This window comes from Macaca mulatta, chromosome 9 (assembly GCF_049350105.2).
Source record: "Macaca mulatta isolate MMU2019108-1 chromosome 9, T2T-MMU8v2.0, whole genome shotgun sequence".
In the NCBI taxonomy this organism is placed as follows: Eukaryota; Metazoa; Chordata; class Mammalia; order Primates; family Cercopithecidae; genus Macaca; species Macaca mulatta.
Genome location: NC_133414.1, coordinates 144,596,839 through 144,622,672, shown reverse-complemented (window position 1 = coordinate 144,622,672; position 25,834 = coordinate 144,596,839).

Here is a 25,834-nt window from a genome sequence, read left to right as displayed (position 1 = left end):
ACAACACACACTCACATAGACCATACACACACACCACACATATCACACACATACCCCTATATATACATGCATACACACACCACATACATAATGCCACATGCAAACCACACATACACACACATGCATACACATATACATACCACACATACACACACCACATGCACACCCATACATACGTGCATACACAAACCACACACATGCACCCCTCATAAGCCGTTCCTGATATCCACACCAGGGAGCTCATAAATGGTCCTAGCTGAGAAAGTGAAACACCATTATTCTTCATTCTGCTGGAAAAACAGCAATACATTTTAAAATGCATGGCAAATAGAATTCAGAAAATGAAAGAAAATAAAAATAAGCAAAATTATAATTATAACACCCAGGCAATTAAAATATGAAAATCTCAACAAAAATAATTTTATAAAAATATAAATTAACAAAATCTCCTCAAGAAGCCTGAGAAAAACTAAACAGGCCAATAACTATGGAAGGTGTTTGAAAAATGCTGTCTAGGAATTACCTCTAAATACAGGTTTCATGGATTGACCTTTTTTGCATTTAAAGAACAAGCAATTCCCAAGCTATGTACTCCTTTCTAATTCGTATTATGAGGCATTACCTTGATTGAGACACCAAACTCATTCAAAAAAGAAAATTATTGACCACTTAGAAGCAAAAATTGTAAGTGGAATCCTAGCAAATCAAATCCAAGAAGACATGAAAAGAATATGATGTCCAAATATGGTTTATCCCAGGAATGCAAAGATAGTTTAATTTCAGGAAATTAATAAGATCTACGATAGTCAAAGGTGAAAGAAAAAAATCGTATCCCAATGAGTTACAAAGAGGGATTTGATAAAATTCCAAATCTATTCTTAATATTATTATTATTTTTTTTGAGACAGTCTCATTCTGTCACTAGGCTGGAGTGCAGTGGTACAATCTCAGCTCACTGCAAGCTCCGCCTCCTCGGTTCAAGCAATTCTCCTGCCTCAGCCCCCTGAGTAGCTGGGACTACAGGCATTCGCCACCATGACCAGCTAATATTTGTATTTTTAGTAGAGACAGGGTTTCACCATGTTGACCAGGATGGTCTCGATCTCTTGACCTCATGATCTGCCTGCCTCAGCCTCCCAAAGTGCTGAGATTACAGGTGTGAGCCGCCATGCCTGGCCTATTCTTAATATTCTTAAACAGAATAGAATATGGAGGAAGAAAAGAGCATTTGCTAGGACAATGGTCACCACAGCAAAACCTCAGGCTGGAGGCCGCCCACTGATATGCAGGTTCATGTGGTGCCAAGTCAGGGAAACCAAGTCATGGTAGCTGGAGCAAGTGAGGGAATTTACCAGAAGGCTCGCTGGGCATCTCACATATCCCACAGAAGAGTGAAAGGAGCTGTTTGTCTTTGGGAACCATGAGCTTCCGCCATGGAGTCCTGCCATGGGTAAGCTCAGCTCCTGGTCTCTGTGTCCCTGGGTTCAGAATTTAGTCTGCCAGCAGGGTCTGAAAGATGGACCAGGCAGCCAAAACGCATCTGTGGGAGGCCACCCTTATAGAGGGTGGGGGATGAGAGGGGGGCTTGGGTGGACCTGGGTTACCGGGGATGAGAGGAGGGTTCAGTGGACCTGGCCCGTTGGGAATGAGAGGACTCAGGTAGACCTGAGTCATTGGGGATGACAGAAAGACTCCAGTGGACTTGGGTCACTGGGGATGAGAGAAGGACTTGGGTGGACCTGTGTCATTGGGGATGAGAGGAGGGCTCAGTTGAGCTGGGTTGTTGGGGATGAGAGGAGGACTTGGGTGGACCTGGGTCGCTGGGGATGAGAGGAGAGCTCGGTGGACCTGGGTTGTTGGGAATGACAGAAAGACTGTGGTGGACTTGGGTCACTGGGGATGAGAGAAGGACTTGGGTGGACCTGTGTCATTGGGGATGAGAGGAGGGCTCGGTGGAGCTGGGTTGTTGGGGATGAGAGGAGGAGGACTCGGGTGGACCTGGTCATTGGCAGCACCTACCCAGCTCTGTGTCTCTTCCCTCACCCATCCACCCTGGGAATGGGCAAGTGACCTGGGGTGACAATCAGCACACTGTTTTCCTGGCCAGAGGTGGGCAAGAGGTCCCAGGAGATCAGTGAAGCATAATTAGACTTTTTCTGGAAATTCTGGAAAAAATATACACATTCTTCCCTTGGATTCATACCCAAGGGGACATGCAGTCTAGAGCTATTGCAGCCATCTTGTGACAGAGAGGGGAAGCACATACACACACTTAGAATCTAGGCTGGGATGCTTGATCCAGCCACACCTGAATCTCACAACTATGTGTAAATGAGCAAATGCCCTTGAAGCTAATTTGGTTGCTTTTTCTGTCTTTTGCAGGAGTCTAGATGAACATAGGCAGCAGCCAAAGGCCACAGTCACAGCAAACCTACCCACTTTCACCACTGTCATCTCATATTGTCCTAAAATTTCCAGCCAGTGCAAAAAAACATGAAAAAGAAAAAATACGGCCACTGGAAAAGAGGAAAAGTCATTGTTATTAGCTGATGACGTGAATGTCTTCCTGAAAACCTTAAGGGAACCAATTGGAAAACAACCAGAAATGAGAGCATTGAGTTAGGCAACTGCTGATCTGCTTTCTGTCACTTTGGACGAGTTTCGCCTGTCCTGGTATTTCATAGCCCTGGAATCCTGCAGCATGTAGCCCTCTGTCTGGCTTGCTAAGTGTAATGTTCTTGAGATTCATTCATGCAGCTGTGTATACCTGCGGTGATTGTTTCTCTTATTGATTGCTGAGAAGGGTTCCAGCGTATGCATTTTCCAGTCTATTTGTGCGTCCGTTGTTAGACATTTGAGTTATTTCCAGCTTGGGAATCTTACGAACAAAACTGCGATAAACATGCATATTCAAGCCTTTGTGGATATGTGCTTTCTTTTGTCCAGGATACATGTCTCAAAGTGGGCTTCCTGGGTCTCATGGTAAGTGTATATTTCACTTTCTGTACCACTTTACAGTCTCATTGTCCTCATTCCTCATTTCCCCGATAACTAAGGATGTCAGTATCTGGTATGGTCTGGATCCTTGTCCTGGCCCAAATCTCATGTTCAGTTGTAATCCCCAATGTTGGAGTTGGGACCTGGTGTAGGTGATAGGATCGTGGGGGTGGATTTCTCCCTTGGTTGCTGTTGTCACAATAGTGAGTTAGTTCTCGTGAGATCTTGTTGTTTAAAAGTGTGTAGCACCTCCCCTCCATCTCTCTTCCTCCTGCTCTGGCCATGTGACGTGCTGGCTCCCCCTTCACCTTCTGTCATGATTGTAAGTTTCCCGAGGCCTCCCCAGAAGCCTTCTACGCCACTATGCCTTCCTGTACAGACTGCAGAACCCTGAGCCAATTAAACCTCTTTTCTTTATAAATTACCCAGTCTCAGGTATTTATTGATAGCAGTGCAAGGATGACTGAATACAGTATCCTTTTGTGTGCTTAGTTGGCCATTTGTACATCATTTCTTATAATTTGTCTGTTCAACTTTTTGTCCATTTATGAAACTCGTTGATTTGCTTTCTTATTGAGTTATAAGTGATTTTTATGTATCGTGGGGAAAGTCCTTTGTCATTTGTAGGCATTGCAAATATTTTCTCACAGTCTATGACTTGTCTTTTCATCAATTTAATGATGTCTTTGGAAGACAAAAAGAATTTAATTTTTATGACATCCAATTGAACTTTTTTTATAGTAACTGCCTTTTCTGCCCTAAGAAATGTTTGTTAACTCAGAATCACAAAGTTTTCTTCTGTGTTTTAGTCTAGAAGTTTTATGGAATTAGCCTCCACATTTAGGTCCATGATCAGTGCTAAGGTCATTTTTAAGGATGTGGTCTGGGTCAAGCTTCATTTTGTGTGTACAGATGTCCAATTGTTTCAGCACTATTTGTTGAAAAGGCTATTTTTTGGCCAGGCGCAGTGGCTCCTGCTTGTAATCCCAGCACTTTGGAAGGTCAAGGCGGGCGGATCACGAGGTCAGAGATCGAGACCATCCTGGCTAACACGTGAAACTGCGTCTCTTCTAAAAATACAAAAAATTAGCCGGGCGTGGTAGCGGGCACCTGTCGTCCCAGCTACTCAGGAGGCTGAGGCAGGAGAATGGCGTAAACCCAGGAGGCGGAGCTTGCAGTGAGTCGAGATTGCGCCACTGCACTCCAGCCTGGGCGACAGAGAGAGAGTCATCTCAAAAAAAAAAAAAAAAAAAAAAAGAGAAGAGAAAGAAAAAGCTATTTTTCCCACACTGAATTGGCTTTGAATCTTTGTCAAAATCAATTGACTATATATGCACGAGTGTATTTCTGAGATCTATTTTGTTTGACTCATCTATGTGTCCATTTTTTTCCTTTCTCAAAACCACAGTGTCTTGACTACTATACCTTTACAGTAAGACTGAAAATCAGGTAGTGCGAGTCCTCCAACTTTGTTCTTTTTCAAAACTGTTTGGACCATTCTAGTTATTTTGTCTTTCCATACACATTTTACAATTTTATTTTTTATTTCTACTACCCAAAAAATCCTGCAGGTATTTTTATGAGAATGTTGTTAAATCTGGGATCCACTGAGGAAGAATTGTCATGTTAGCAATATTAAGTTTTCCAATCTATGAACATAGTATCTCTCTCTGTTTATTTAGTTCTTTGCTTTCTTTAATTAACGTTTTATTGTTTTCAGTTTACAGGTGCTCATACATATCTTGTTCAACTTATACATAAGTGTTTTGCGTTTTTGCTGCTGCTGTTGTAAATGGCACTTTTTTTTTTTTTTTTTTTTTTTTTTGAGACGGAATCTTGCTCTGTCACCCAGGCTGGAGTGCAGTGGTGCAATCTCAGCTCATTGCAAGCTCTGCCTCCTGGGTTCACACCATTCTCCTGCCTCAGCCCCCCTTAGTAGCTGGGACTACAGGCGCCTGCCACCATGCCTGGCTATTTTTTTTTTTTTCCAGTAGAGATGGAGTTTCACCATGTTAGCCAGTATGGTCTTGATCTCCTGACCTCGTGATCCACCTGCCTCAGCCTCCCAAAGTGCTGGGATTACAGGTGTGAGCCACCGGGCCTGGCCAGTACTTAATTTTTAAAAAAGATTTCCAGTTGTTCATTGCTAGTATATGGAGATGTAATTGACTTTGTGTGTGGCCTCGTTTAACTCATTTACTAGTTCCAGTAGCTTATTGGTAGGTTCCTTGGGATTTTCTACAGATTATGATTTTCTAGACAATTGTGCCGTCTTCAAATAGAGACAGTTTTATGTTTTCCTTTCTCATCTTTCTGTCTCGTGTTTCTTTTTCCTTGCGCAGGCGAGGCCCTCTGGCCCAGCGGATCACAGGGGCAGGAAGAGCTGCCGTTCTTGCTCCCAGCCCCATGGGAAACGCATTTGGTCTTCACGGCTAAGAACGGTGGGAGCTGTGAAGTTTCCATAGATGCCCTTATGGGGCGAAGGAAGTTTTCTTTCGCTCCTTTGCTGAGAGTTTTCGTCATGAATGAATGTTGAATTTTGTTAAAATTTCTTTTTTTACACATCAGCTGAGATGATCATGCGTTTCTTTAGTCTGTTGGTACAGTGAATTACGTTGATGTGTGTTTTGTTTGTTTTGCTTTGTTTTTGTTTTCTCAGAGATAAGGTCTCACTCTGTCACCCAGGCTGGAGTGCAGTGGCACTCTCACGGCTCACTGCAGCCTCGACCTCCCAGGCTCGAGCGACCCTCCCGCTTCAGCCTCTCAGGTAGCTGGGACCACAGGCGTGCACCACCATGCCTGGCTAGTTTTTGTGCTTTTCATAGAGACGGGGGTTTTGCTATGTTGCCCAGGTTGGTGTCAAACTCCTGAGCTCAATCTTCCCACCTCGGTTTCCACCAGTGCTGGGATTACAGGCATGAGCACTGATCGATTTTCAGATGAGGAACCGGTCTTGCATTTCCAGGATAAATCCCACTGGGTCACGAGATGCTGTCGTTCTCCTCTAATCCTGGACCCGCTGTGTTACTGTTTCGTCGAGCGATTTCACTGCTCCTCAGAGGCGCTGGTCTGCGGTTGTCTTTTCTTGTGATACCTTTGTCTTTGTTCACTGTGTGCCTGGGACCAGGACAAAGGTTTGCTGAGACTGTCCGGTTAATCTCTGTGAGGGTCCGTCACCATGCGCCAGGCTAGGGTAGGGAACAGAGCTGGCCCGGAGCACACAGTGAGCCTCGCAGAGGCTCATGGTGACTCCTGCCCACGTGTTTCTGTGAGGACCCGTGTCCTGGTTCTGTGTCACAGCCACAACCCACCTCCCAGGCTCCTGGGGCCCAGCCTGTCTCAGGAGGAAAGGGCAGAGTGGGGCTTGTGAGTCTCTGGGGGCGCCAGTGAGTCCCTCACAGGGTGTCTGGAAGCTCAGCCGGGGCTGTCGGCTGTCCTGGGCCAGCCTGAGTGCCTGGCTTCCCGGGAAAGAGGCTCCGGGGCAGGTGCCTCCCGAACCTGGGGGGTGGCCGCAGAGCCCAGCAGCAGGAGCAGGTCTCCAGGGACGACCAAGGGGGCCAGCTGGGGTGTGGGGGGAGCAGGACGGGCAGGAAGAACTGGGGGCAACCTGCCTGGGTGGGAGTCAGTGTCCTCCGCAAGCTGTCGGTGAGCTTGGTGGGCTCTCCTGCCATTGTGGGAATAATACCCACCATGGCCCCCACAACTAGGAAAGGGTGGGCTCTCAGCACCCACCCCTGGGGAAGGGGAGGGGGTGATTAGCCACACCTGGAGATTGTTCCAGACCTGGGCCGGGACTTAGAGACCCGTGGGGGGCCTGGAGACCTGGGACCCCCAGAGGAGGGCTGGGCAGGGCTGGGTGGGATCCTGCCTTCGGCTGCGTGTGGACTCCAGAGAGGGCCGGGCCGGGGACTGACCAAGGGGGCCTGGGAGCCAGGAAGCCGTTGGAGGGTCTGAGCAGGAGGGTCACACCCTGGCCTGCAAGCTGTTGTGTCATTTGGTTTCCTCTGAAAACGCAAGTCCAGCCGAGAGGCTGCTTCTGTCCTCCGGGGTCCTACTCTGGCTGCTCTGGAGACCCTATCCCTGAGATCCACGGTCCAAGACAGGGAGAGCAGATATCAAGGCCAGCGGCCCTCCCCACCCCTCCACCATGGTCAGAGCAGTCACTGGGAGGGGCTTGGAGGAGCCGGCAGGGCCTCGTGGGAGGCCCCCCCAGAGCAGGGTGGCAGCATTCCGCCCACTTCAGCCCCAACCCTCTAGAACTTTGCCACAGAGGGCTCAGGGCCAGCGGTGTCACACCACCCCTGGGCTCAGGAGCTCCTTGCTGGGCCTGGCCTGCCTTGTGCTCAGCCCTCACTCCGGGCATCACAGGGCAGTCCCAGGTCTACTCTATGACTGGGTCTCTGCACCTGCAAATGTCCCTCAGAGCCAGGCACAGGACCAGGCCCCAGGCAGTCACACTCAGAAGGGTTTGGATGATGGCCATTCCCAGCCCTGGCCTGGCTCGAGGGTGTGGGGGCCCCGGGCGGGTGGCAGGAGGATCCTGGTAGCTGCAGAGCTAGGCACAGGCTCTGTGCAGGAGGAAGGTGGGAATAACACACAGAGGTGGGGAGGGGCCCAGGGCAGGGCTGTGGGAGAAAGATGGGCTTGGCGGGAGGCAGGGGGTGGGGCGGGAACCATGACAGGGCCACAGGGAGGTGGCTGCAGGTCAGGGCTTACGGTCCGGACACAGGTGTGAGGTCTCCCCCTGAGATCAGGAGCTGGCTGAGCCCATCCTGGCCTCCCGGGAACTGAGGGTTCGTAGGGAGGGGCTGTACCCGGGAAGGCAAGGTCCTGTGGCTGTCACAGGTTGTCACTGCCTGGGAAATCCCAACCTCCAGCCCAGATTCAGCCCAGATTCAACTCTGGTGAGGACTTGGAGTAGCAGAAAAATCCTCAATGCCCCACCTCCGAAGGCTGAGGGACACTTCAGTACTGACCTAGGCTCAGCCCAGACTCAGGAGGGCCCTGTGTGGGCAGGCTGCCCCTCCCCTGCCCCGCTGGCCTCTTGTTTGATGCTGTCCTTCCAGAGGGTGACGGGGCTTCATTCCCGGATGGAAAAGTGCACGGCACCCCCATCTCTGCCACGACACCTGGTGATACGGTGACCAGCACATCCGAACACAGCAGGCCCTGGCACACTTGCCAGCCCAGACGTGGTGGAGGCCACTCCTGGGCCTCTCCCCTTCTCCCCGGCGATACCCAGGCCTCCTTTCTGCACCAAGAAACTGCCCACTTGACCTAGCCCCTGGGCCCTGGCACCAGCAGTTCCCTCTGCCTTTGGCCCTTTTCCGTGGATCACACGCAGCTGCTGTCTTTCCCCTCAGTGCCCCCCTGGGGAAGACTTTGCAGGTCAATTCAGTGAGATTCCCATTACATCCCCGGTTTTGCTGCTATCAAGACATCTGCGCTCAGTGGATGATCCTGTTTGTATGTTTGCTCACCCACATACCTTCAATACTTACCACTAGAGTGTAGGCTCCTAAGAGCAGGGACCCCGTGCCCAAGAGTGGCCTTTTCACAGCGGGAGCTGCACGCTTGCTTGCTGGATGTGTGAGGACCAGAACAGCCCCCTCCTGCACTATGCACACCTCAGGTTGGCTGCCCTTTGAGGGTGAAGCAGGTGGGGCTCTGGGACTTCTGGGGGGCTCCAGGAGGGAGAACAGCTCCATGTGGTGGGGGCTGTTGGCTGACTCCCTGGTTGCCCTGGAGGGTCTGGAGACTGTGGGCATATGGGTGTTCATATGGGTGTTGGTTGCGATACAATGGATTCTTCTGTGTACTTCGGAGGATTTTCTCCTCAGTTTGAATAATAAACTGTAAACTCAAATAGACCCAGGACCTGTCTGGTGGAGAGCTGGGTCCCTCGTTGGGGCTGACCACGGAGGCCCAGGGTCTGTCTCTCCTTGGACAATGCCCAGGCTGGGCAGGCAAGGAGCTGGGCTGGCCTCTGCCAGTGACAGTTCCTGGCAGGTACACCTGGTTGGTCCCCAGTGCCCTGGGCCAGTAACCCTGCAGCAGAGAATCTAATGCTAGCAAGGCCTGAGCCGTGGGTCATCTGTGAAGTGGCTTGCCCACTGTCATAAGAGGTGCGCCCTTGTCTGCTTGAGGCCAGGCTCAGCTAGCCAACCGGTGAGCTGCCTTTTGCTTGAGAGCTCAGGCCCCAGTGTTCTGCTGTGGCCGCAGGCACGCACCCCCGTATTGGCCTGCACAGCAGGCCTCGGGCTGCTCCATGCATCACAGGTGCTCCAAAGGAACGTGGATGCCTGAGTTCCGCCCTGGAGGGACCAGGCACAGCCTGGACATTGGGACATTTACATTTCCTCAAGGAGTCATCCTATGTGACCCCGCTGTGGCTCCAGACGGCTTACAAAGGGCTGTCACCTGTGCCTGCTTGTTGGCACTTCACTGTGTTGCCACTCGACAAGGAAACCGAGGCTCCAATGACCAGCTGAAGTCACGGGTGGTAAGAGGCCAAGCTGAGGCCCCATGCTCCATCCCTGGTTCCAGGCAGCCTTTGCCCCAACCTGTCCCTCACCGTGGCCCCCCAGGGTCTCCTGAAGCTTCCTCCTCTCCTTCAAATCTCAGTTTGGTCTGTGGTCAGTCAGTTGTGTTGAGTGGACTAAAGTTCATAGCTCCAGCCAGGTACAGCCCTGGCCAGCACCAGCACCCTGTTTCAAGGGGTCCTGGGAAGGCTGGCTTGGGAAGAGTTCCCAGCCTGAAGGGTACAGGTGGGTCAGCAGGTGGAAGGAGCTGCCATCGTCCATGATGTGTGGACCCTGAGCTTCTTCTGAAAGGGAAAGTTTCCCCAGGCAAGTGTGTTGGGGGAAGGGAGTGTGCCCTGCAGGTGTGGCCCTGGGTAGCTGCACGGTGTGGTGCATGTGGCCCCAGGCAGGTGCATGGTGGGTGGTGTGGCCCCAGGCAAATGCATGGTGGAGTGTGGCCCTGGGCAGGTGCATGGTGGGTGGTGTGGCCCCAGGCAAATGCATGGTGGGGTGTGGCCCCAGGCAGGTGCATGGTGGGTGGTGTGGCTCCAGGCAAATGCATGGTGGGGTGTGGCCCCAGGCAGGTGCATGGTGGGTGGTGTGGCTCCAGGCAAATGCATGGTGGGGTGTGGCCCCAGGCAGGTGCATGGTGGGTGGTGTGGCCCCAGGCAGGTACATGGTGGGGTGTGGCCCTGGACAGGTACGTGGTGGGTGGTGTGGCCCCAGGCAGGTGCATGGTGGGTGGTGCGGCCCCAGGCAGGTGCATAGTGGGTGGTGTGGCCCTGGGAATGTGCATGGTGGGTGGCGTGGCCCCAGGCAAATGTATGGTGGGGTGTGGCCCTGGGCAGGTGCATGGTGGGTGGTGTGGCCCCAGGCAGGTGCATGGTGGGTGGTGTGGCCCCAGGCAGATACATGGTGGGGTGTGGCCCTGGGCAGGTGCATCGTGGGTGGTGTGGCCCCAGGCAGGGTCTTGGTGGGGGAGATGTGCATGGTGGTGGGGTATGACCCCAGGCAGGCGCATGACCAGGTGGTGTGACTAGAAGGCTTGCTCCATCCTTGGTGGAGGGGAAGGCCCACACTGCCTGGGCCCTCTTTTTGGATCACAGGCTTGCTGCCCCTCTTGTTGCCCATTTCTGGGCCTGTGTCAGCTAAGGTGACCTTCAGCAGCCACCATCCTGCACAGAGAAGGACCTCTGCACCTCTCAGAATCCCTGGCCTGACAAGAAGAAACTGAAGCCAAAGGCAGCCCAAACTTCAGGGCACCATGGGCCCCTTGGGGGCTGCGGCTCATCAAATGCCCTCTTTCTAAGGGTTTCCTCGGAGCCTTCATTCCCTGCCCAGCATTCCAATGGCCTCCTCCGGGATGCCTTTTAATATCCCTGCCAAATTGAAATGTGAGCCACCTAATTACAACCAGAACATCCTGCCCTTGGACGCGCTCCCTTGATCCATGGAGGGACCGTTCCCTCTGTTGTTCATGACCGGACTTGGAGAGATGAGAGACTTGAAACCTGCATCTGTGTCTGGCCAGGAAGGACCAGCAGCTCTAGTGACCACAGATAGCAGAGCCCAAAGTGCTGACTCTAGTTCCTGTCAGGGTGCAGAGCCTGGAGGTCCCAGAGTGACCATTCCTATCACTGGCGCTGATCCCAGAGTGACCGTCCCTATCACTGGAGCTGAGCTCTGTACGGGAACGGAAGAAACAAAGGCGTCCACTGCCTTGGAGGCCCAGCACCTTCGCACCATCTTCAGGACTTGCCGTTTTCCAGGGCTGTGGTCGGCACTGGGGACCTCTGAATGCAGCCCCTCCCTGCACCAGCAGCCTGGGCCTTCCGCCCTTCTTGGGACATTGGGGTGATCAGAAAACCACAGGCCAGGCCTCCTTCAGATAGTGCCTGAAAAGGTCCCAGAATTCAGCACTAGGAGGGGCTCCTTCTCCCGCTGCACCCCTATCCCAGACAGCCCTCCTTGTTCCGTGGGGGCACCGGGCCCCGGGTCTTCCAAGGGCCCCAGGTCCCCAGATGTGAGCTCACGGCTGAAAATGGCTCTCCACCTGGCCCGGGGTCTGGCCATTCCAGCGGCCGCACACATCTGGGGCTCCTGTTCACTGCGGCCGCTCCTCTGCCCTGGCCTCAGTTCTGCCTCCCGGCCTGGAATCCCTGCCCCGAAGCACACACTTCCCAGGAAGCTGAAGGGACCTCAGGGCGGGGCCCACCCTGCCGGATGGAAGGAAACAGCGGAGTGTGCAGGGCAGGAACGTCCCTGGGGGGCTCTCGGGGTGCGCCTGCCACCCCTCTACATCCCTCTGTTCCACCCCCACACCCGTCAGCTTGAGTGCAATGGCGAACCGTGGCATTTGGGAGGCCAAGTCTTAGAAAAATCAGGGCATGTTTTGGTCTGTTTGATATTCTGAGAATTTCTATGAAGAATGAGTTCCTGCCATCTCTGAGGGCTGAGAGGTTCTGCAGAAGGGCACAGACCCTGCACTCCCTCTGCCATCATCAGCAGGGCTGGGATGACCCTGTCTGGGAGGCCATGGGAGGCAGGACTTGGTCTGGTGCCTGACGTCTGGTGCCGGCAGGACTATTCCTGGGGAGGCCTGGGCATGCCACCCTGAGGGAAGGGAGGGTCTAGGCGGGGGCTGTGTGGGTCCAGAGACCTCAGCTGACCCCAGAAGGAGCTGGCTGCTGTGGCCATCACGATAGCCTAAGTCTCGGGCAGACTCAAGCCTCTGTGTCCTGCACTGACTGGACATGGGATACAGGCCAGCCCCAGGGTCCTGGATACGTCCACTGGTGGGAGCAGCTTCCTCTGGGCCTCGGGTCGCTGTTACCGAATGGGGCCAGCAGTCGGGAACGTCACCTGAGACCCACCCATTTCCTGCTGGCAGTGGGAGGTGGTGCCCTTTGGCCTAAGCAACTCCCTGTGCTTGGCCCAGCCTGGCCTGGGGGTGTGGTGGACAGGGTGCATTCTGTCCCTGACACCCCTGCCTGGGCAGAGCCCTTCCAAACGGTGGTCTGGACTGGGCATGGAGGCTGAGGGCCGGCGGGGCCGGTCCCCACAGCCACAGAAAGGATCCTCATGGGGGCTGGCGGGAAACGCTGCAGGAGCCTCTGATACAGGAGTCCCGGGCCTTGGTACCCTGTCCGGGGAGGCTCTCTGTGCCCGCCCCTTCCTCCACCTGGGAGTCCCGCCGGGGGGTCCGCAGACAGGCAGCCCTGGGCATCCCCTGCGCTGCTGCTGAGAGGCCGCCCTTGGAAGCTGCTCCTGAGATGGAGGAGAATGGGGCAAGCAACTTCCAGGCAGAGAAACCGGAAGCCTCAGGATCCTCATGGAGGCTGCTACTTTCTCTCGCTCTCTGCCTCTCTTTTTTAACAATTGAGGATTAACCTGCTGATTCCAGGCTGCGTTTGAGGTGATCCCGAGCGATACCCTCGCTCCGATTGAGAGACTCAGATAAACCGTCTCCGAGCAGATCCTTAATAACCCACCTTCCTAAGGCGTCATTACAAGAGATAAACCTAAATAAAGATTTCCTTTGCCATTGACTTATCTTGGCCTAAATATCATGGAGAATTTCCAAGACTGCCTACGCCCAACACACAACGTGCAGTCGAACGGCACATCGAAATGGAAACGGGTGTGGCGAGCCCGGCGGGGCGCACACGAGGAGGTCAGGGCACGTGAGGGTGCGACACAGCAGAGCCAGGAAGGCGGGTGAGGACCCTGCAGGTCAGCAGCTCCTCGGACGCCCTTGTACACAGTGACCCTTTGGGGTGGAATTCAGTCCCCGGACAGGGTTGGCCTAGAAACATCCTCTGAGGAAACTAGTTGGGATGTTACCTTTTCTCTTGACACAGCTTTACTGAGGTGGAGTTCACACGCCAGCCCCTCATCCCTCTGACGTGTGCAGTTCGGCGACTGTTGGTGCATGTACAGAAATCCCTCTCAAATGTGCATGCTCAAGTCAGTGGCTGGTGCATGCATGGAATCCCTCTGACGTGTGCAGTTCAGAGGTTGTTGGTGCATGCACGGGCATGCTCCATTCTGGACATTTTCATCTTCCTCCAAATAAACCCTGGGGCTAGGCACAGCAGCTCGTGTCTGTAATATCAGAGCAAGGAGAGCAAGACTGCAGGATCCCTTGAGCCCAGGAGTTAGACCAGCCTGGGCAACATAGTGAGACCCCACCTCTATAAAAAAAATGCAAAAATCAGCTGGTGGTTTTATGTGTCTGGTGGTTTTATGTGCTACTCAGGAGGCCGAGGCAGGAGAATGGCGTAAACCCGGGAGGCAGAGCTTGCAATGAGCCGAGATCGCGCCACGGCACTCCAGCCTGGGCAACAGAGCGAGACTCTGTCTCAAAAAACAGACAAACAAACAAACAAACAAAAAATCACCTGGGATTCCAACTTAAACAGGGTAACTGGGTAATTTATTTTTTGACTTTTTCAGTAGATATCTTTCCAAATTGATACATAGTTTTGGACCTTTACGCTTGGAACATGTGAAGATCCCCATATGTGTAAGGTTAACTGCATTACAAGCATTTGGGAAAGTCTGTTGTGAGGCAAATAGAGTCCTCTAACAAGAAGGGGAGTTTCACAGTTTCACAGTCTCAGCCGAAAAGATTCAAAGAAGCTTCAGTAAGTTTACAAATGGGACCAAATACAAATAAAAAGTGTTGAAACTAGTTGGGTTTAAAAATAGAATATCATGAAGAAAGATAGAATATGTGGTGTGTAAGCTAAGGTTAACCCTTAAGAAAGAAGCAGTTTGCAGTCAAATGCTCTGCCCCTGAACTATATCCCCAAGAAACAGGATTTGCGGTTCTCATTTTGATAAACTGTACTTTTGTGGGATTTTTTCAACGCTTTTACTTTGGTAAGACACAGAGCGTGCAGTTCGGCATCTTACCCACGTCTGCGTGTGCAGTTCCGTGGTGTTAGTTGCTCACGATATTGTGACCCCATCACCACCACCCATCTCCAGATCTGTTTTCATCGTGGGAAACTGAAACTCGGTCCCCATGAAACGCCCACTCCCCATTCCCATCTCCCCAGCCTCAGGGAGCCTCCGTTCTGCTTTCTGTCTCGGTGAGTTCGGCTCCTCTGGGAGCCTCAGGTACACAGAGTCAGGCAATACTTGCCCTCTTCTGGGTCTGGCTTCTCTCCTTTACGACAGTGTCTTAAAGACCCACCCGTGTTGTAGCACATGCCAGGTTTTCCTTCCTTTTTAAGACTGAGTTAAATTCCATTCTGTGGATATTCCGCATTTCGTTTTCCAATCATCTGTGATGGATGCCGTGTTGCTTCTGCTCCTTGGCCGTGGTGACTAATACTGCTGTGAACATGGTGAGCACATATTGCTTGAGACCTGCTTCCGATTCCTCTGTGTATGTACCCAGATGCGGGCTTGCTGGGTCCCAGGATGATCCTATTTCTAATGTTTTGAGGAATCATCATACTGTTTTCCACAGTGGCTGCCCCATTTCACATTCTTACCAAAAGTGCATGAGGGTTCCAATGTAACCATATCCTCACCAACAATTGTTATTTTCTGTTTTTTAAAATAGTAACCATCCTCATGGTTGTAACGTGGTATCTCCTTGGAGTTTTGATTACATTTTTCTACAGATTTATTATTGTGTTAGTCCATTCTCACACTGTTATAAAGACATATGCGAGACTGGGTAATTTATAAAGGAAAGAGGTTTAATTGGCTGGGGAGGCCTCAGGAAACTTGCCACCATGGCAGAAGGGGAAGCAAACACCTTCTTCTTCTCATGGCAGCAGCAAGGAGAAGTGCCAAGTAGAAGGGGGAAAAGCCCCTTATAAAACCATCAGATCTTGTGAGATCTCACTCCCTAGCGTGAGAACAGCAGCATGAGGGTAACCACACCCACAATTCTATTACCTCCCACCAGGTCCTTCAAATGACACATGGGGATTATGGAAACTACAGTTCAAGATGACATTTGAGTGGGGATGCAGCCAAACCATTTAAGTTATCCAAGAGGATCCAGGCCCAAATTACAATGGACACAGGACCAACACATGATGGAACCAGGTTCAGCCCATGATAAACCCAAGCTCAGCTCAGGTTGGATCCAGGCTCAGCTAAGGTTGGACCCAGGCTCAGCCCATGATGGATCCAGGGCCAGCTTAGGTTGGACTCAAGCTCAGCCCATGATGGACCCAATCCCAGGCCTCAGTAGACCCAAGATCAGCCCTCCATGGACCCAGGCTCAGGCCACAGTGGACCTAGTATCAATCCAGGAGGGACCTAGGATCAGCCCATGATGGAGCCAGACTCAGCCCAGGTTGGATCCAGAATCAACCTTGGCAGCTTTTGAAGGAGGAAACTGGGTCACAGTAGATGCATCTCATTCTGGACTCCTGGCATCTGGGAGCTGTTTGATGATAGAATGATAGGCTTTAACACTGAATTGGATTACATCCTACCTGTCTTCAAGTTGCTTAAAAGAAGCATTTTCTCACCTTTCCTGAGACCAGTGGGAAAGTCCCCAGGGGTCAGTAGGTCTGGGTTGGAGGTCAATGCTCTGGAAGCTGAATGAACTCTGCCGTGCCGGAGGCCAGCAAGTGCACAGCAAAGCTACCCGGAGAGAGTGTAAACACACAGGATGAAGCTGGGCTAACAGCCCTCAGCCCAGCACCTTCCACTGTGCCACCCACAAGGAGGGTGCTGTGAGGGACACGGCCTCTGCCTTGAAGACGCTGTCTCCTCCTGTGGTCCCGCAGAGCCCCACCCTCACCTCTTCACACCACCTGCTGAGGGTGGGCCACCTGCTTCCTTCTGGGACAGTGACCCCCTCTAGACTGGGATTAGAGCACCTGAGCAATTGCAGAGAATTCAGGGGCAAGTAAGGCCTCCGAGGGAGGGGGCATCCCACCTGGGCCCCTGTGTCCAGGTGGAAGATGCTGGTCTGGTCCCACCACACTGAGAGCTCTACCCCAGCAAGCCTCCTGTCGCTCAGGCAGAGATGCCTGGGAAATGTCCTGGAACGCAGCTGTCAGTGCCTGGCACTTTCCAAGTTAAAGCTACATTGCCAAGGGACTCAAGACCCCACACAGTTTGTGGGCCTTTTTTGAAGAAGCCATTGGGGCTGGGTGCAGAGGCTCACACCTGGAATTCCAGCACCTTGGCAGGCTGAGATGGGAGGATCGCTTGAGCGGGAGAGTCGGAGGCTGCAGTGTGAGGTGATTGCACCATTGGGTGACACAGCAAGACAGTGTCTCTCAAAAAAACAAAGACGACTTTGGGGAACACTGTGATGGAGCAAACCCCAGGAGGAGACGCTCAGCCCGATGCACCGTCCAAGCGTCAGGAAGAACGCTGCACACCACAGCGGGCGTGGCCACCCCACCCTCTTCTTCACGCTCTCATGCCTCCTAGAGCTCGGGCTCCAGGGTCTCTGTCCTGGCCTGGTTCTGGGGTGTGTGTGTGCATGTGCACATGTGTGTGCATGTATACATGTGTTCGTGTGTGTGTGCATGTGCGTGTGCATGTGCGTGTGTGTGCGCGTGTGTGTGCACATGTATACATGTGTTCGTGTGTGTGTGCATGTGCGTGTGTGTGTGTGCGTGTGTGTGCACATGTATACATGTGTTCGTGTGTGTGCGCATGTGTGTGTGCATGTGCGTATGCATGTGTGTGTGCATGTGTGTGCACATGTGTGTGCGCACGTGTGTGGTGTGTGTGTGGTGTGTGTGTTGTGTGGGTGTGCATGTGTGTGGTGTGTGTGTGCGCATGTGTGTGGTGTGTGTGTGGTGTGTGTGTGGTGTGTGTGTGCCTGTGCGTGTGTGTGGTGTGTGTGTGTTGTGTGTGTGCGCATGTGTGTGGTGTGTGTGTGGTGTGTGTGTGCGTGTGTGTGGTGTGTGTGTGGTGTGTGTGTGGTGTGTGTGTGTGCATGTTTGTGTGCGTGTGTGTGGTGTGTGTGTGGTGTGAGTGGAGGGGCTGGTCGGTTGGGTCAGAGGAGTTCATGTTCCCACTGAGGCGTAAGGGGAGGTCCTCTGGGGGCTTCGGGGAGGTTTTTCCTGCTGTGGCAGAGGGGCCAGCCAGGGGCTTTCTCTCTTGCATGAACCACACTGTCTGTGGCTGTTCCAACCGTCTGGTGACCAGGATGGCCTGCCCAGGGCACCGAGGATGGCCGTGTGGAAAATGGCGCTAACTCAGGTCCTGGACCTGCTCCACCGCTTGGAAACGGCTGCCAGGGCTGCCCCATTCTCACACCGGATGGGCAAGGCCATGCAGTGTCCTTGCCCTGCCTGCAGGTTCTCTTACCCGCAGATGGCCACAGATGGTATATGGCCTCTGGCCAGGGCTGCATGACCGAGAGGCCACATCTGGTGGCTCCATCTTGGACACACCTAGCATCCCAGGGCTGTGGTTTTTAAATCCCTCCTGAGTCCCTTGGGAACCAAACCAGTCTGACAGACCTCTGCTGCAGGGCGTGTCCGCCAAGGCAGGCGTGCTGCGGGACCTGCCCACAGATCCTCTCCAGAGGACAAGGTTTTGGGCCGCAACAACCCTGCCAGCTTGCCCCATCTGTGTCCCTATCACCACCTGGCTGGTGGCCTTAAGCTCACCCCACACATGGGTCCTGCTAGGGCCCTGCAGCGTCTCATGCTTGGGGCGTTGACACAAATTCTCCTTGGGGTGTGTGGTGCTCTCAGGAGGCCGTGGCTGAGTTTAGGCTTAGCCTCACCCACCCCCCATTATTTGGTTCAAAGAAGGGAAGGTCATGTGGGTGATACGTAGCCTTGGGCTCCAGCTGGAGGTGTTCATTTCATGTCTAAAACTCCTCTCAACGTCCTGGTTCTTTTCTGTGAAATATTTTTCAAAATTTCTATAGAGAAGGGTTTAAAATAGGCTGCCCAAGAGCCACAGGGAGCAGTGACCCAATTGCTGGTCACGAGAGGGAAGCGGGGGCCCATTTGGCCATACCCGCCTCTGCCCAGACCTCCCTGTCACAACGTCAAGGAGTCTGTGCCACCTCTGGGGTCCCTTGGGTTTGGTGTTGGCTTCTTGGCAAGTTTCAACAGAAACGTGCTTCTGACTTCCCCAGTCGTTTCTGCACCTCATTCAAGGACCTTCTCCCTGTGGATCTGCCACCTGGCCCTCACTTGGGGGCTTAGAATGCTGCTGGTCCTGAGACAGTGCCTTGTGCCCACCGGCACCCCTGCTGCACCATCCCCAGTGTCTTGGCATTTGCAAACTTGGCTCCAGGACAATTTCTGGGGGTTTGCTCCCTATCCCTGCTCCTGAACAGCTGCTCGGCAACAATGTAGGCTCCAGGGTTTCTGGGAGTGGTCCCGCTGGAGACAATGATGGCAGTGGGCCTCCTTCCCTCCCTGAGCTGCCAGCACAGGCATTGCTCAGCAATGAGGGGGCTGCCTGGAGTGGGGAGCAGGCCATGAGCCCTTCAGACAGGTCCCGGACCTCATGTCTGGCTCAGAGGCCAGAGGGGCAAATATGTCAGCAAGATATGGATTATAGAAGTGACAGGTGTCCAGACAGAGGAAGGACAGTGCCACGAGAGGACGCAATGGGAAGATACAACCTGGTTTAGAGATCAGGGTGGACTTTCAGAGAAACAACATCCGAGGGGCGGCCTGGAAGGTGATGAGCCCACCCTGGTGTCTCACTCTCCCCCTCTAGCCCACCCTCTGATAGACAAGGCCAGTTTCCTGGTCCACACATCCCCAGGAGTGAATTCACTTAGCACCTCCCTTTGAGGTCACACTGCTGTCTTAAGTTGCCTTGTAAATCCAACAAGCCTGCCGCAGTTACTGACTCAGTGTCTGCTACGTGCCAGCCATGGGGAAGGGTGGGGAGGCGTATGGACAGTAAGTAATGCCTCAGTTGTTCAGCTTGGCTCAGTGTGTGCGCGTGTGTGTGTGTGTGCGTGCACGCGCACACACGTGTGTCATGTGACTGTTGTGTGAAGACGAAACTACACAGAACATAAGAGTGAATTAATGCACAGAAAACATCTTTAGAAAAATACAAGGAAAAGGAGAGAAAAGTAAATTGAAAAGAAATTAAGGAAGGGGTTAAAGTATTAGGGAGAAACTGAAAATGCTGAAGATGTGATGTGTGGATAATGGGAGTCCCCGAAGTGGGAAATCAACACAAAGAAGAATAAATATTCACATTCAAAGAATTTTTTAGCTGAAATAAAAAAATTTGAATTACAATATTGAAAAAGCACACTGCGTACCTGAGAATACTGCCCAGAATGGCCAAAACCAAGACATGGTCTAGTAAAGTCATTGGACTTTAAATAAAAAAGAAAAGTGCCTTTGGGATCTAGTAAAAATAGTGGGGGACTTATAAAGAAAAAAATGAGATTATCATCAGACTTTTGTCATTGACATTTCTTACCAGAAGATAGTGAAGATGATGAAAAAATTAGCCGGGTGTTTTGGCGGCACCTGTAGTCCCAGCTACTTGGGAGGCTGAGGCAGGAGAATGGCGTGAACCCGGGAGATGGAGCTTGCAGTGAGCCAAGATAGCACCACTGCACTCCAGCCTGGGCGACAGAGTGAGATTCTGTCTCAAAAAAAAAATTGTCTTGCTGAGAAAGCTTTTTGTCTAAGTGCTGGTTTTTCCTTGTGGTATCGAGGAACAAGCATTCTGTTTCTAAATAAACATTTTACTCACAACGGTCCTCTCAAACTCTACCATGCTATGTCAACTAAGTTTGTGGAATATTTTAAATCCTTTACGTCATTTCAACAACGTTCATGGCATCTTCACCAGAAACAGTTTCCATCTCAAGAAACCATTTTACTTGTTCCATCAGAAGGAACTCCTCATCCATTAAGTTTGATCCTGAGATTGCTGCAATTTAGTCCCAGCTTCAGGCTCCACTTCTAATTCTAGTTCTCTTGCTGCTTCCCCCACATCTGCAGTTACTTCCTCCGCTGAAGGCTTGAACCCTTCAAAGTCATCCATGAGGGCTGGAATCAATGTCTTCCTAACTCCCGTTAATGTGGTATGTTGACCTCTTCTCGTGAATCAGGAATGTTCTTAATGGGATCTAGAATGGTGAATCCTTTCCAGAGGGTTGTTAATTTACTTTGCCCAGATTCATCAGAGGAATTTCTTTCTTCTTCTTTTTCTTTTTTCTTTTTTTTTTTGAGACGGAGTCTCGCTCTGTCGCCCAGGCTGGAGTACAGTGGCGCGATCTCCGCTCACTGCAAGCTCCGGCTCCCGGGTTCGCACCATTCTCCTGCCTCAGCCTCCCGAGTAGCTGGGACTACAGGCGCCGCCACCTCGCCCGGTTAATTTTTTTGTATTTTAAGTAGAGACGGGGTTTCACCGTGTTAGCCAGGATGGTCTCGATCTCCTGACCTCGTGATCCGCCCGTCTCGGCCTCCCAAAGTGCTGGGATTACAGGCTTGAGCCACCGCGCCCGGCTGATTGAGTATCATTCTTAAAGGCCCCGGGATTTTCAGAATGGTGAATGAGGATCGGCTTCAACTCAAAGTCCCCGGCCGCGTTAGCCCCTAGCAAGAGCGTCCGCCTGTGCCTGGAAGCTTGGAAGCCAGGCACGGTCTCCTCTCTAGCTGTGAGAGTCCTAGAAGGCATCTCTTCCAGTAGAAGGCTGTTTCATCCGCATTGCAGATCTCTTGTTTAGTGCAGCCTCCCTCATCACCGATCTTAACTAGATCTTCTGGAGAACTGGCTGCAGCTTCTCCATCAGCACTTGCTGCTTCACCTTGCACTTTTGGAGACAGCTTCTGTCCTTAAACTTCATGAACCAACTTCTGCTAACTTCAAACGTTTCTTCTGCAGCTTCCTCACCTCTCTCAGCCTTCACAGAACTGAAGAGAGTGAGGGCCTTGCTCTGGGTTAGGGTTGGGCTTAAGGGATTGTTGTGACTGATTTGACCTTCTATCCAAACCACTGAAACTTTTGACATATCAACAATAAGACTGTTCCTCTTTTTATCGTTCGTGGGGTCACTGGAGTTGCACTTTTAATTTCCTTCAAGAACTCTTCCTTGGCATTCACAACTTGGCCAACCGTTTGGTGCAGGAGGCCAAGCTCTCGGCCTCTCTGCGCTTTCTCCATGCCTTCCTCACTCAGCTTAATAATTTTTAGCTTTTGATTTAAAGCGAGAGACCTGCAACTGTTCCCTTCACTTGAACGTTAGAGGCCATTACAGGGTTCTCAACTGACCTAATATCAATCCTGCTGTGTCTCAGGGAAGAGGGAGGCCTGAAGAAAGGAAGGGAGACGTGAGCAGGGGTGGTGGATTGGTGAGAACACATGTTTGTGCGCTAAGTTCGCCCACATATATGGCCGTGGTTCGTGGTTCTGTGAAACAACAACTGTAGTAACTACAAAGGTCGCTGGGCGCAGGTCACCATAACAGACACAGTCACCATGAAAACGTGACATGGAGACAGGAAGTGGGCGCCTGCTGTTGGAAAAATGGCGCTGATGAACTTGCTAGACTTAGCGTGGCTACCAACCTTCAATTTGCAAACAATGTTATTTCTGCAAAAAAATGCAGACCCGCAAATGTCAGGTGCATAGAAATAAACCTAGTGAGGCACGACCTGACTGGCCATCCTGGGAGGAGGACAGGAGCCAACACATGTCCTGAAAGATGATAAACGAAGGGAGAGAATCCTGCATTCATCCTGCCTTTGCTCCATGACCTGCATCCCCAGGCAACCCGGTGGTAGTGAGGGGAAGCGACATTTTATAAAAGCGTGCCAACGAACAACTAAAGGGACATGATGGAATCCATATGCCACCACCTTGCAGCCCCTGGGGATGCAAGGCCAGGCGCTGGAACTTCTCAGTGCTCATGTCAGAGCTGGGACAACAGCCAGGCAGGAGGTGCCTCTTGGGGATGGTCACCACTGCCTCCAGTCTTGCTAAAGGGACTGGACCCAGCTGTCATTTGCCTGGAAACGGCCCCGGGGGTGGTGGGCAGCACGTGCAGGCTGGTCCCATGCATTGCGGAGAAGCCACAGGGAAGCAGAGTGGGGGGGGGTCTGTGAGTGAGAGGAGACCCAGAAGGCCCATCAGGTCTGAACACTGGGCAAGACGGCTCTGGTGTCTGGGAACATGTGCTTGGGTGACACACAGCACAGAAGTTCGGGGAAGTGGGGACAGTCATTGGCAGGATGGCCAGGCGCTGGGCCCTGTGCTGGGCACGTGGAGGGCTCTTGGGATAACTGGCCAGGTTCTATCCAGGCCGGGGAGATAAAGGTGCTCGCCTTATACTAACTCTTTAAACGACACATTGTTGGTGTGGTTTCCTCCCTCTGAGCTTTATTTGGCAGTAACTGGGCCTAAGGAATAGATACCACATCTTGCTGGTAAGCAGTGCAAGGTGACCTCCCATCAAGTCGGCAGGGGCACGACCCCTCTGTGCCTGGCTCTCTCCTCAGGGCAGGGCTGGGCATTGGGCTGGAGGGTACGCAGCCTGGAGCCCGGGATCCTCGGGTCTCCACGGCAACGCTGCACCCACTTGCACAGTGCCTGACAGCTCTCGCGGAGGCCCTTGCAGGGATCAGTCACTGTCAGGAACATCAGGAACCTGCAGAAAAGGAACACCCAATCTTCCCAGAACCAGCCCACGCCCAGAGTGGGTTTGCAACAGCTCTACAAGCGCTCAGCAGATGGGCAGGGACTGGTTCTCCGAGTCTGTCCAGACTCAGCCGGCCCTGGGGGCCCGTGGGGGTCAGAGGGGCTGACTTTCACACCCCTGCACAAAGAGCTCACAGGGCAGCCGTGTGAGACAGAGACTGGGGGGAATTGAGCCAAACCAAGGAGGCAGCTCTGCTGGGCTCACGAGGGGCCACCGGGGTCTCAATGGACGGCCCTTCCTTGGAGAAGGAGGGGCTTGCAGGATTATGGGGAAAGAGCATGAAACACGGAAGAAGGAGCCTTATTCTGAAGACACAGAAGAATTTTTTAAGATAATTTTCTGGAGAAAGAGGAAAACTCTTTGACATTTACAGTGTGATGTGGGAGGCACGGCCCCCACGTAAGGGGAGGAGGCGGCCTTCAAGAGAGACAGCTGAGCCAGAAAGACAGGGACATGGCAAGAGGGAAATGTTTCTTGCAAAAACACGAAGATGTAACAATTCGGATCACCCGGGGAGCGGGGAAGAACCCCCCGACAGCTGAGTCAGGGAGCGTCCTGTGCCGAGAGAGAGGAGCGGCAGGCGAGGACGGGGGCCCAGCAGCCAGGACACAGCGAGAACGAGGCTCTGCAGGCGCAGCAGGAACAGCTGGAGCCAGTGCAACAGCCAAGCACACAAGCCAGAAACTCCCCTGTTGAGTAAAACACAAAAGAGATGAATTCAGCTTTAAAACGGAGATGCAAACCTTTCAAAGAGCAAGGAGGACAAGGCCAAAGCACAGCAGCCTCTGAGTGCCTCAAACGTGCGGAAACATGGAGCCCAGGCGGGCGGCCGTGGATCGTGAAGCAGCTTCTTTCTCTCTCTCTCTTTTGAGACAGGGTCTGGCTCTGTTGCCCAGGCTGGAGTGCGGCAGTGCGATCACAGCTTACTGCAGCCGACCTCTCAGACTCAGGCCATCCTCTTGCCTCAGCCTCCTGAGTAGCTGGGACTGCCAGCACACAGCACCACACCTGCCTAATTTTCTAATTTTTGTAGAGACAAAGTCTCCCTATGTTGCTCAGGCTGGTCTCGAACTCCTGGGCTCAAGGAATCTTCCCACCTTGGCTTCCCAAAGTGCTGGGATTGCAGGTGTGAGCCACCGTGCTCAGCCTGCAGCAGCCCCTTCTGTGTGTTCACTTAGAAAGACGACGGGTAATGCAGCTGGTCTAAGATTCTTCACACGTATTTTTGCCTCAAAATTCTGCAATGATTGCTCCATTACACATTAAATATAGAAATACAATTATTATATTGTAAATAACAGGCACTAATTATTGATAAGTAAAACGAAATAATAAATATAGCTATTCTCTTTTAACACATTAGAAATATTAATGATGATGATAATTATGATAATATGTACATAATGCTATGCGTCCTCAAAAAGTACTTGAAGACATGTTTTGATCAACTGAAAAATGAATTAAAAATGTAAGCCGGGATGGGCATGGTGGCTCACACCTGTAATCCTAGCACTTTGGGAGGCCAAGGCAGGAAGATCAACTGAAGTCAGGAGTTTGATACCAACCTGGCTAACATGGTGAAACCCTGTCTCTACTAAAAACACAAAAATTAGCCGGGCGTGGTGGTGGGCGCCTGTAATCCCAACTACTCGGGGGGCCAAGGCAGGAGAGTTGCTCAAACCCGGGAGGCAGAGGTTGCAGTGAGCCGAGATCCATGCCATTGCACTCTAGCCTGGGTGACAGAGCGAGACTTCATCTCAAAAAAAAACAAAAACAAAAAAACAGCCAGTGTGAACCCTGGTGTGAAGCAGGGGCTTTGGGCAGTTTTGTGTCCACACAAGTTCTGTGTCCACACAGGTTCTGTGTCCACACAGGTTGTGTCCATGCAGGTTCTGTGTCCACACAGGTTGTGTCCATGCAGGCTATATATCCACACAAGTTCTGTGTCCACAGAGGTTCTGTGTCCACGCAGATTCTGTGTCTACAGGGTTCTGTGTCCATGCAGGCTATGTGTCCAGGTTGCTGGATTGTAATGAATGCGTCACTCTGGTGGGGAGAGCAGGTAGGGTGTGCATGGCAGGGAGAAGGGTGTATGGGAACTCTCTGGACTTTCCTCTCACTTTGGCTGTGAATCTAAAACTGCACTAAAAATAAATAAATTGAAGGTTTAAAAACAAGAATAGAAATGAATGGCTGGAGGCCCCCGGGTCAGGGTCCTCGGTAAATGCTGCAACCCTGCATGCCTTGCCCGGTGGCCCTGCTGCCCTTCCCCAGTTCAGGGAGATGCATTTCTTGGGTGCACCCCCTGCTCAGCCGCAGAGCTGCGGAGAGAGTGATGGTGTCTGTGTCCCTTGAAAAACTGTGCAGGGTGCCTCCCTGCATCATGAAACCTCGGGTTGAAGCGTGTGGACTTTCTTGTTCATTTCTGTTCATAAAGAACAATAAGCCATGACTGCCAGGCCCCCGGCACCCGGCTCCGCATTTCATCTTCCACCGGGAGCAACGGATGCTTTTACGCTGCCCTGGCCCCCTGACCATCCCCAAGGGACGGGGCTGCAGTGAGGCTGTGAGAGTCCCCAGAGCCATAAAAGTCCCGGAGCCGTGGGACCTGCCCCTCCCCGACGGGGGTTTCCTTCTTTGGCCTCTCCTGGGAATTCCAGCTTTCGATGAGGAGCACATC